We start from the raw sequence: 13,713 nt of genomic DNA, 5'->3' as shown, positions 1-13,713 counted from the left end.
AAAACCCGAATATCTCGAAAAATCAAACAAATTTCGGCCTAAGTGAGTTTACGGCCGTACACCCGTTTACGGCCAGCAAAGGGTGGACCCCCCACCACCGACCACGAAGACCCCTATATATATGAGACCCCCACCCTCATTCTGACCTTCTTGGCCGCAAACTCTCTCCTCCTACCTCTAAAACTCTTGACCGTAAACTCCTAAAACACCTTTATTTTTCCGGAAAATCATCGAGAAGCACCATTTGGAGTCATTTCGGAGCATCTAGAGCACGTTGCACGTCGAAATCAGCATCTGTGTTCTTGAGTTTACGGCCGTACACACTTCATATCTTCAAAGGCCGTAAACTCTGTTCTTGAGTTTACGACCGTATACTCATCGAGTCTTCAAAGGCCGTAAACCCCAGTTCACGGCCGTAAACCCTGTTCACGGCCGTAAACTGTCTGTCGACCGTAAACCACCCTTCACGGCCGTAAACCCTTGTTCACGGCCGTACACGCCTCCTAAGTGGTGAAAAACCCGTTCCCTCGATTCAATCATGTCCCGGTAACATCCCTTAACCGAACACAAGTGTTTTTTTCTAACACTTTATCTAACGTAATCGCTAATTTAGATACATATATGTATTTATTTGATATTAGGATTCCGTTAAGTGCCACGTACAACAACTCGAGGATCTTCATTTACAGTCGACGTTTTCACACAACAACAATGAGTTCATACCCCTACGCTTTTACGATTTTTAAACGTTTTCAGGGGGGAATACAAGCCAAACACAAATGCTTTTGTGAACTAAAACAAAAGGATTTTTAACAAGTATAAAACTCATGCAATTGGTTCAGACAACGAATTTCATATATTTAGATATCTTATCCCTTTTGTACTATGTTGAGCATAAGGGACGTTTTCAACAATTCAACCAAAATTGCATAGTTTTTCAGATTCAATATTCACATCAACTACACTGTACATGCAAACTATAATAGGTATAGTTTGGGGTTTTCAATACATAACTTTTACGAGTTCAGATTTATTCATTACTAAACATATAAACTATGGCAGATTTAGTTTATGGTATTCTTTACTACAAGGGCATGGCATTTAATAATTATTTAAGTATAATTATTACCGTATACCGCATCCAACGGATTCTAATACAAGAAAACACTTTAGAATTACATGTAAACTAGATTGTACAACATTATGAGGCTCTACTTCAAAACTGTACCCTTAGGGTACTGAATTAAATCCTATCCTAGTACTGAATTAGATCTATTCGGGATTGACAATCCCACACCTGAACTGCTAGCTACAGTCAGGCAGGCATGTCTGGGGTGACAAATGTCATTTAACCAACACTTGAAGAACGTTGTAAAGGTCTCTATGTCATATCAAGCATGGTTATACGACTCACAATAAGTATAAACTAACCTTTGTTTACGGGATTTCATTCTTCATTAGGTTTATTTTAATTAATAAAACTATTATGCATTACTTTGGAGGATTTCAGAGATACCATACACGGTTTTATTTAAATGATAAGGCTACTTTACATACTGGTGGCAGCCAGGGTTTTCAAACAGAACATACTATACATACTGGTGGTAGCCAGGGTTTTCAAACAGAACAGGATACAGTAATAAACATTCATAGAAGGAACTGGTAATATCATGCTTTTACTAAAGAAAATATTGGATTTTCTTGGAAACATACGAACATTTTACAAGATTCATTAACAAGTTTTCACTACAAAACATCGCTTATGAACTCACCAGCTTTATGCTGATACTCTTTCAAAACTGCTTGTATTCTCAGGAAATCAGTAGACAGGTACCTCCTGGAGTTTTGAGAAGACGGAGCATATAAAATCACGTCTTTTAAATTTTGTTATACTTTTGATGTTTAGAAATAAGAATTAAGCAGATGTAAACCCTTTTCGTGTATTCAATGTAATGGTTGTGTTTACTATGATTGTTATGCTACAATTGTTGTGATACTATACATGACGTCATCCACCCCCGAACGTTTCCGCCGTTCCGGTTTGGGGGTGTGACAGATTGGTATCAGAGCTCTTGTTTATAGTGAAATAAGTATACCGAACCTTACATGGTATACAACTATAAACACGAAGGGGCTGTAGCACTCTGAAACTAAAAGTATATTTTCAAAATATAAGTAATATATAGGAAGTATACAAATATACATACTTAACAGAACCAGATTCATAGGTAGAACAAAACAAAAGTATTTGGATGTTGGACACTGTGGTTAAACCTGGGCAGTTATGTAATCATGTGCAGGGTCAATATAGCCTGATCAACTATATTTACTCGAGACATGACCAACATGTGCTTGGGAGTGACTGTGGTGTTGCAACAAGCCTAAAACTTGCCAAGTATATATACATCAGATATCGGTAGAACAAAGCATACAACTTAAAATACTATAGGAGTATTTTAGCTAGAGCCAAATACAGCATAGAGATTCATTCCAAGTGTTGCTACATATTCTTTCTTAGCGATATTTACTTGCAATAGTAACGCTCCTCTATATATCGCTTCGTAGAACACTTTAACTTTCAGAATGAGATATATCTTGTTTCATATATCTTGATTTAAATTCAGGGGACTTATCATCCTCTTCTTCTTGATTGTTCTAGAACAAGATGCCTCCCCGAAGAAGACCCATCAGAAGGAACAATGACACTCCGCCACCGCCACCTCCTCAGTTTGATCCTGCCATGTTCCAGGCAGCAGTTACCGCCGTCGTGACTGCAACAATGGCATAAATCAATCAGGGAAGCTCTGGTGGATCCGGAAGTGGTACTCATCCCCAAAACCACGGTGATCAGGGACATTAAAAGGAGTGTTCCTATAAGGACTTCATGAACGCAAAATCCATATCCTTCGACGACAACAAAGGTGTTATTGCCCTGACTCGATGGTTCGAGAAGATCGAATCCATCTTCGAAATTTGCGCGTGTTCCGAAGCAAACAAGGTTAAGTTTGCCGCTTGCACCTTTACCGACCAAGCATTGACCTGGTGGAATGGTCAAGTCAAATCCCTAACCCTGCCGATCGCCAATGCCATTGGTTGGGAGAGCTTGAAAGAACTCATGCTGGATGAGTACTGTCCAAGGGGCGAGATGCAGAAGTTGGAACATGAGCTTTGGACCCTGAAGATGAAGGGTTCCGACATCGTTGCCTACACCGCTAGATTCTGTGATCTGGCTCTCCTCTGTCCGGGAATGGTCACCCCGGAAAGCAATAAGATTGAGAGGTACATCTGGGGACTGATGGCCCCAACCAAAGGAAATGTTTTGGCTGCTAGGCCCACTACATTTGATAACGCCAAGTGCCTGGCGCAGAGCCTGATAGCCGCTCCCGAACCACAAAAGGAGAGTGGTGGAAAGAAGAAGTTTTGCAACAAACGAAATGGCCAGTCTTCTCAGGAGCCCTCCAAGAAACAGCAAACAGTGGCAGACCACGCTGCTACTACTCCTGCTGCTGTTCCAACCACCAAAGCACCTACCAGTGGATATGCTGGTACACTTGTAAAGTGCAACAAGTGAAACTACCATCATCATGGACAGTGCCGAGAGATGTTGTGCACTAGTTGTGGTAAGAAGGGACACACAGCTCGGTTCTGCAAGGCACCAGTCCAACCAACCAATCAGGCTCCTGGAGTGGGCGCTGGTCAAGCCTGCTATGGCTGTGGAGAGGTTGGGCACTTCAAAAGAAACTGTCCCAAGGCAGCAGCAATTGGCAACACATGGAGGGTACTAGCTATGGGCCAGGAGGAAGCGGTCGCTGATCCTACCGTTGTTATGGGTACGTTCCTCCTTGACAACTCTTATGCATGTATTTGTTGGATTAGTGTCTAAGTCCATAACTATATTTGGTATGTACTTGACCCGACTCGGCATGGTCCATTTGGGTTGCATGGCATCATGCATTTGGATAGACTAAAATGAGAGAAATAACACTTAAGGTTTGGTAATATATTATAAGTTCTAATATATTAATAAGATTATTTAATTAGTATTGATCAAGAATTAATTTGGAATTAATTAAGTGATCAAAAGGAGACTAATTAAATATATGGGTTGATTGTGTAAATCATCCATACTTATATAGTGGGCTAATGCTCCATGGATTATCAAGTTGGGCTAAAACCCATAGGATGCTCCATGGTGTTTTTGTACCTATTAATCATGGAAATGAAAGGCCATGACAATTAGGGTTTACATGGTGTAACCCTAATTGTGACACACTATATAAGCATCTTATTCTTCCCAAAATTGGCAACCATGTGAGACTATGAAGAAATGGCGAGGGCTAGCCGATTTCATGAAGTGGTTCATTTCTCTCTAAGTTATTCCAAGTGTATTTGATGTTGTGTGAACCATTTGAGGTGTCACACTTGGGGCACTCGGCTCTTAAGCATCAAGGAATCAAGCTACATTAAAAGGTATGTCTTCTAACTTGTTTTATTACCTAAGTATCAAAGATTGTATGCTAGATAGGGTAATACCTTGGAATATTCATATTTGCATGTATAATAGAGAAAACATAGATCCAAGGTATTTAGGGTTGCATGTACACTTAGGAGTGTTAGAATGCTCAAAACCCAACACTGGTATCAGAGCCTAGGCTTGCCCTCAAGTTTTGGAATTTGAAAAGTTTTCTTTCATGAATACTTTAATTCCAAATTAAGCCCTTAGGATTTTAAAAGTTAAAATTCAACCCTTATACTTTATAATATTATAAGTTAATAATATATATATATATATATATATATATATATATATATATATATATATATATATATATATATATATATATATGTATAAGAGCAAGTCGTCTTACCATTAGTAGGCCTCATTCACGAAGCCGATCTATAAGGGGGGTATAAGGTTACTGCCTATAAAATGGCAGTTTAATGGGTGTCCACTCTCACCCACCGCTTCCTTGACTGGTGGAGGGTTGTTAGCTGAACAGGTAGGACAAGGACTATAATTCTCCCTTCATTAAAAGTATTAATGATAAATACTAAGTAACTAAACTCTTATTAATACCCAATCTTAGTTACTTAGGAAAATGTGAATAAGGTGCTAACCCATGAAATTACACTTTGCACTTTGCTTAAGTCGGTTAGTGGAGCGTGTGTGGTTAACCGGTACATCGGTCGGTGGAGCGTGTGTGGTTAACCGGCACATCGGTTGGGTGATAAACATTTAAGAGTACCAAGTAATTTGCATGGTTACTTCACACCTTGTTTTGTGATCCTCGGCATCCCAGTCACAAAACCTGAAGGGCACACTCGAGATTGAAACATGCCATTGAAAAGTTCAATGAATCTCAAAAGATCTAGGAGTTTCAAATCCAATTAAAACCTAATAAATTATTTCGTTTTCATGGTGGAAATTGGTGAATCGTCATTCACCTACCTTCAAATATTCTATAGCTTGGATTACGACATCCCTCTTCCAAGTTATAAAATATTGTGTTGGGTCCTAGCCTTAATATTTCATATTGGGTGTTATATTAAGGACTTTAAATCAACTATCTTGAATATCTCCCAAAAGATGTGTAGCTCAGGCATCTATGATCTTCCCAAATCTCTTGGAACTTTAGTTCCTCCACCTCCTCCAGTTATTCTCCCTAACCCACAAGTTCAAGGTCACTCAAGCCCTATTAGCAAGCAAGGTCTACGTGTGCTCACATCTTGGAGATGAAGTCACATATTTACAAGCCGGGAGAGTTGGGTGTCAAAGTCTTAAGAAAGTCGGATGTTCAATCACTTTCTAAGTCACATAGTTAGTTCCTTTGGGACTACTATGAAACAGACTATGCCATGACCCTTAATGATCTTATCTATTTGCTTTGTGCTGCTGAATCATAAATGATTTGAGGACTGATAGAGCAAATTTGATTAGAAGATCAACTTCCCAAACTTCCTTGGATTTTGAAAATGGTAACATTAGATATCCAGTAAAAGCTTTCTCTTCCCAATGGAAAGGGATCGGCCATAGTCAACTCGGTTGACCAAATGGTAAAGAGAATGGCTAAGTCTGAGATAGTCCTACCAAAGGGTCCATATGTGTCTATTGCCAAAGGAAGGGGCATTGATTGCGAAGCTGCCTATTTACCTGAAAGATCATAAGGTTGATCAAGTCAAGAAGTTTGACTCTACTTCAGGTAAAGTCCACTATCTAACTTTGTTAAGTTTCTATTCTGAGATTTATGTTACATGATGTGACTGGGTCACATGTTGATGTTTTAAGAATCAATGAAAAGTGAAGAAACTTAAAGGAAGTGTATGCTGATTCTGATCACGAAGATGGATCTCGATTGCATGGTTCAGTGATCAGAATTTTGAGCTGTTGCTTACGAGTTATGATATATTGCTTAGGAATATATAACAACAAGTTTTTCATATGCTTTTGAACTGTAAGGATAAGTTTTTCCGCAAAGTTTTAAAATTAAAGGAAATTTTTTATTTTGTTTATTCTAAGTATCCTTACAATGGCATTTGTGGAAAAATTGTTGCTTATATGATTCCATTGATAGCAATAATGGAAAATGGATTTGTTTCTTTCATTTGTGGTAATGTCTAATTTACCAAACAAGGAATGATTCTCATCACCCAAGGTTTCAGTTGGAAAGAAACTTGGAAATCATGCAAGTTATATAGTATGATGGATGATAATTTTCATCTTTGGAAAATTAAGATTAATTCCTTGTTCACATGTATATGTGAGTCAAGTGAAGGACTAAAGGATCAAGTACACATTCTGGTGCACTGATCAAGTCCACCACAAAGGATCGATAAGACTATTCGTCATGATTTACTAGAGTTTAGTAAATATGGTTATACTCACTAGTTTAAGTATAATTCTGAAACGTTGGAAAAGTTTCGATGTATGGCAGAATGAATGAGTAGAATCAAATCAGGCAGAAGGATAAAAGTTTCTCAAATCTGAAAGACGGGAGAGTACTTTAGTATCATGTTTTGTGATCATCTTAATGATTTAGAAATCATGTCACAATTAGTCCTCTAAGGATATCTTAATGCATTACTATGATTAAGAAGAGGAATCAAGAATTGTGGAAATGGTTAAATCAAGAAGATGATTCATACTTCGTTCCAAAACAAGTCTTAGAGTCATACTCAGAGACTTTAAGTTGAGTGACATATCTTAAAGAAAGGTTTATAACACTTGTCAAATGTAAGAGTAAAAGTGTCCTACTCTTGTACATTTGAAATTGGTAAGTTGTGATGTTTTGGATAAAACAAAGACCAACTTAGGCCAATTGTGTGAAGTGTTTGTCTTGATAAAGAGTCCGCACTATCTCTTGAATATTTGACAAGTGAGTCTTATATGTCAAGAGGACAGTGGGAGTCTTAGAGATCTTGGAAAAACTTCAAGATCTAATCAAGAATAAAACCTGTAGTTCTTCACTAGCACACGACTTGAGGTTTATAACCTATCGTGTTGACATATTCCTACTTCAGTGCCCATTCCAGTCAAAGTTGGCTTTGCATATGAGTTCTGAGAGTTCTCAATTGGTTGCATAACAACTTGGAAGCAATGGCAGGCCCCTGTGCTGCCAGGTGGCAAGAAAGTAAGATTAAGTTCAGTCCATATGGGTTTGGATAAGAACACTTACACCATCAACAATCTAAGTGTCGTAAAGTTTCTCTCCGATTCATGAAAATGATGGCGAGGAAACACTTCCACCAAGTAGTTTTTAAGGAAGATAGCAATTGTGATCTTTGCAATCTCAAAGTCGTTAGTGTAGCATGCGTGGTTAACCGGCACACTAATATGGACTTATGAGAAATGGAAAAAGTCTAAACAATCGAGACTATGATTACGGCATCCCTTTTCATAGTTCTAAAATTGTTTAGACACACATGTGTGCTATCTAAGGAAAGGTGTATGATTTTGATAAAGTTTTATCAAAGCATCTCGTATCAGAAATTTGAACTTTGGTAAGAAAGTCAATACAGTATTGATTTCTAGAAGTCCAGCTAATTTCTGAGTCCATGTCAAAGCTAGTGGGGGAATAAGTGTTATGCTAATAATCATCATTTTAGTGGGAGCATGATAATTATGACAAGTGTTGCAAGATAGCAATATTAATTATAGAAAACAAAAGTTTCAATTCATGAAGTTGCTGGGGTTGAAAAAGTTGTTTTGCTATAATTAAGGGAGAGGAAAGTGTACTTCATTTCAATTCTAAAAAGCTTAGATTGAGGTTTTAATCATCTTTTGTCAAGGATATATATGAATTTTGTGTTGGAATGGCTCAACATAAGGAAATTCTATATATGAGTCCATTATTTGCGTTCTAAAATTCGATTATGATTACGGCATCCCTTTTCATAATCTGAATTATGAGAACTTGGCAAATAGAAATATTGTAGCAAAAGGACTGGTCTAGTATCATGTCTTTATGTGAGACATCATGAATCGTGTCCCATATGCTTCAGATATAGGATCGATTGCATGTGCTATAATATTCATCCTTTCTAAATTTTCCAAATGCTTAGGGCATTAAGAGGGGAAAAGTCTAGAATTGGATATGACTAAACTGATTAAGCAATTTTCGAGAACAATCTAAGGTTTACCAAAGATTGGTTGCTCAGGGACAGTTGGAAGTATAGTGTTAAACTTTTGAAGGACCATATTAACATACTCTGAAAGGAGGCAACTCTTGTTCAGAAGTGACAGTCAAAATGGGAATATGGAAATGTTTCATAGTTGGAAGTTATTCAATCTGTGTAAGATTAGAAAAACTAAATGCAAGAAGGATATTTCCATGGAGATGATCTCCATTGGAATACTCTGTAATGTCAGTTGACAAGTCTTTGTGACTTTGTTCTTAATCATTACAAAGAGGATCAATACATATAAGTTTAAAATCTAACAGATTTCGGTAAATGATAGGAATTTGGAATTCTTACATTTTCGATAAGGATTTAGGAGTTTGAAAAGAGAATCATTGAAAATTATGTTCAATCGATCTAGTTCACAAAGTAAAGATCATAGACAAACATAGAGTGCTTACTTGGTGTATGGCAAAGCTATTGTTTAGAAAAAAACATAGTGTACATGCTTGGAACATGGGACAACCAGTGTTTTTTTTAATTCAAGTATAAAGTTGATAAAACCGAAACAATGAATAATGAGTAATCAGTATGGTGATAAATAAAAGGTGTTCTATTTATATTCATAGGTTTTGATACCATACTAGATTCAATTATTCTTGTGTTTCATTTTGCATGTTTTGACTTCCAGAATAAGCTAGGTCATTCTTCCCGAATGACTAAGTTATTCAAACCATCCACAGTCGGTCATATGTTAGAAGTAGATATGAATCAAGACTGTCATGAGTTGGCTTGTATATGTCTAAGATGTTGGACATAGAAAAGAGGTGCTACAACACTCATGAGTGCTCATAAGTTCTGAGTATTGGATTCAACCCACGCTCATTTGAATCACTTCATGGATTTTATCACGAGTGATCATGAGACGATAATATCTTATATTCTTCAAACCTAGAGATATGAGTTGTTACTATGAGTTGGTTGTACATTGATTGCGCGAAAACGCATTGGTAACTCGATGTTATAAAACGTGCTTTTGTGTATGATTCAACAAGTAGTAGAACAAGCCATATGAGTCGAAGTTTATCCATTCCTTTTACCTTCGGGATAAAAGCGATATCTGTGGGCCCCTCGATGATTTAGTGATGACAAATGTAAGTGCTCGGCCGGGCCTGGACTGATTTGATTTGTTCAATTAGTCAGTCGTCATAAATCGGAAATCGGGAAACAACAAATGGACAGAGAGAATGATTTATAATCCATGTCTCAGTCCATATGATATCTAGAATGGAGGAATATATTATCCCTTATCTAATGGACAAGTCATTGACGAGATCAGAGTTCAGTTACAACGTCAGAGTTCGACAGTGGCTTAAAGAGCTACGATTGCCAGTCGGTTTTTGAAGTCATACTCAATAATAGTTTTAGACTTATCCAAGTGGGAGATTGTTGGATTAGTGTCTAAGTCCATAACTATATTTGGTATGCACTTGACCCGACTCAGCATGGTCCATTTGGGTTGCATGGCATCATGCATTTGGATAGACTAAAATGAGAGAAATAACACTTAAGGTTTGGTAATATATTATAAGTTCTAATATATTAATAAGATTATTTAATTAGTATTGATCAAGAATTAATTAAGCGATCAAAAGGAGACCAATTAAATATATGGGTTGATTGTGTAAATCATCCATACTTATATAGTGGGCTAATGCTCCATGGATTATCAAGTTGGGCTAAAACCCATAGGATGCTCCATGGTGTTTTTGTACCCATGGATCATGGAAATGAAAGGCCATGACAATTAGGGTTTACATGGTGTAACCCTAATTGTGACACACTATATAAGCATCTTATTCTTCCCAAAATTGGCAACCATGTGAGACTATGAAGAAATGGTGAGGGCTAGCCAATTTCATGAAGTGGTTCATTTTTCTCTAAGTTATTCCAAGTGTATTTGATGTTGTGTGAACCATTTGAGGTGTCACACTTGGGGCACTCGGCGCTTAAGCATGAAGGAATCAAGCTACATTAAAAGGTATGTCTTCTAACTTGTTTTATTACCCCAAGTATCAAAGATTGTATGCTAGATAGGGTAATACCTTGGAATATTCATATTTGCATGTATAATAGAGAAAACATAGATCCAAGGTATTTAGGGTTGCATGTACACTTAGGAGTGTTAGAATGCTTAAAACCCAACAATATTATTTTCGATTCTGGTGCGGAGAGGAGTTTTGTTAGTCATGCATTCAAACATCTACTCAAATGTAAATCCCAACCTTTTACTGAAACGTTTACCGTCGAGATGGCTAACGGAAAGAAAGAGAGCACTAACGACATATTCATAGGCTGTACTCTTACCCTAGACGATCATTCCTTTCCCATCGACCTTATGCCAGTATCCATAAAGAGCTTCGATGTCATCATCGGCATGGATTGGTTGAGCCCCAATCGTGCTGATATCATTTGCTACGAGAAAGCTATCCGTCTTAATCTTCCCTCTGGCGAAGTCCTCACTATTTTCGGTGATAAACTCAATTCGAACCTTCGTATCATTTCATGCATCAAAGCCCAGAAGTATCTACGGAAGGAATGCCATGCATTCCTAGCTCATATTGTTGATGAAACGCAAAAAGTTAAAGACTTCGAGAGCATCCCCGAAGTCTGCAATTTTCCTGATGTCTTCCTTGAAGATCTTCCCATAATTCCTCCCGAGCGCCAAGTTGAGTTTCGTATCGACTTAATCCCCGGAGCTACTCCTGTAGCTAAGTCACCATACCGTCCAGCGCTGACAGAAATGCAAGAGTTATCCAGCCAACTCAATGAGCTGATCAACAAAGGATTCATAAGACCGAGTTCCTCACCTTGGGGAGCCCCGATCTTATTCGTAAAGAAGAAAGATGGATCCTTTCGGATGTGCATAGACTACCGAGAACTGAACAAGCTGACCATCAAGAACGTTATCCTTTACCCAGAATCGACGACCTCTTCGACCAACTTCAGGGAGCCAGTTATTTCTCCAACATAGACCTTAGATCAGGGTACCATCAGTTACGAGTTCACGAGAATGATGTTCCCAAAACAGCATTCCGAACTCGTTACGGGCACTACGAGTTCGTAGTAATGCCCTTTGGTCTAACCAACGCACCGGCGGTATTCATGGATCTGATGAATCGGGTGTACCGCCCTTTCCTCGACAAGTTTGTAATCGTGTTCATTGATGATATACTTGTCTACTCTCGGAGCGAGGAAGATCATAGACAACACTTGAGACAGGTGTTGGAAACACTAAGGGCGGAGAAACTCTATGCAAAGTTTTCAAAGTGCAAATTCTGGATCAGAAAGGTAACTTTCCTTGGCCACGTGGTTAGCGAGGAAGGCATACATGTGGACCCTTCCAAGATCAAATCGATTGAGAATTGGTCAGCACCGAAGACGCCCACAGAAATCCGTCAATTCTTGGGTCTCACTGGCTATTATCGCAGATTTATCTAGAATTTCTCTAAGATTGCTAAGCCTTTAACTACCCTGACACAGAAAGGTGTGACCTTTAGTTGGGGAGAAAGCAAGACACTGCGTTTCAAACATTGAAGCAGGCCCTATGCAACGCACCTATCTTGTCCCTGCCCGAAGGGACGGAAGACTTCGTTGTCTACTGTGATGCATCCAATCAGGGCCTAGGGTGTGTGCTTATGCAGCGAGGAAAGGTTATCGCCTATGCCTCGAGGCAGCTGAAAACACACGAAGTCAATTACACAACTCACGATCTAGAGTTGGGAGCAGTAGTCTTCGCGTTAAAGATCTGGAGACATTATCTCTACGGAACCAAGTGCACTGTATTCACCGACCATAAGAGCCTACAATATATCTTCGATTAGAAAGAGCTAAACATGAGACAACGACGATGGGTAGAACTACTCAGTGATTACGAGTGCGAATTACGCTACCATCCCGGCAAGGCCAATGTGGTAGCAGATGCCCTCAGCCGCGAGGAGTATTCAGGTCGTAGGGTGAAGGAATTGACTATGACCATCCATTCCCGATTATCCACACAAATCCGAGAGGCTCAGCTAGAAGCTTTAAAACCAGAGAACATGTTGGATGAAGCTCTGCGGGGAATGGAAAAGAACTTAGAGGTCAAGGGAGACGGAGTTTACTATTTCATGAACCGAATCTGGACCCCAAAGTACGGCGGGTACAAGGAGGTTGTCATGAACGAAGCTCAAAAGACTAGATACTCCGTTCACCCAGGTTCAGATAAAATGTATCTGGATCTCAAACAACTCTGTTGGTGGCCGAATATGAAAGCAGAAATTGCTACCTTCGTGGGTAGGTGCTTGACTTGCGCCAAGGTGAAGGTAGAATACCAAAAGCCCTCAGCTTTACTTCAGCAGCCAGAAATACCTGAGTGGAAGTGGGAAAGGATTACAATGGATTTTATCACTAAGTTACCCAGATCTCCGAGTGGACACGACGCCATCTGGGTAATTGTCGATCGACTGACTAAATCCGCCCATTTCCTACCAATCAAAGAAAACTTTAAAATGGAGAGACTGACACGAATCTACATTCGAGAGATAGTCCGCCTTCATGGTGTGCCTGTATCCATCATCTCCGATCGAGATAGCAGGTTTACCTCAAGATTTTGGCAGTCACTACAGAAGGCTCTTGGAACTAAGCTGGATATGAGCACAACTTATCATCCACAGACAGATGGGCAGAGTGAGAGGACCATTCAGACATTGGAAGATATGTTGAGAGCCTGCGTCATCGACTTTGGCATGTCGTGGGACACTCACTTACCCTTGGTCGAATTTTCCTACAACAACAGCTACCATACCAGCATCAAGGCTGCGCCGTTCGAAGCCCTTTATGGCCGCAAGTGCAGATCCCCTCAGTGCTGGGCTGAGGTGGGTGACATGCAACTAGTCAAGGGTCAAGTCCCTGATAGCACTCTCACGGGCCCTGAAATTATCCGAGAAACGACCGAAAAGATCATACAAATCCGGGAACGACTAAAAGCGTCAAGAGATAGACAAAAGAGCTACGCCGATAAGAGACGAAAACCCTTGGAGTTCCAAGTTGGTGTCC

The sequence above is a fragment of the Lactuca virosa genome, chromosome 8 (assembly GCF_052849685.1).
Source record: "Lactuca virosa cultivar CGN04683 chromosome 8, Lactuca_virosa_CGN04683_v6, whole genome shotgun sequence".
In the NCBI taxonomy this organism is placed as follows: Eukaryota; Viridiplantae; Streptophyta; class Magnoliopsida; order Asterales; family Asteraceae; genus Lactuca; species Lactuca virosa.
This window is presented reverse-complemented; position numbering follows the sequence as displayed.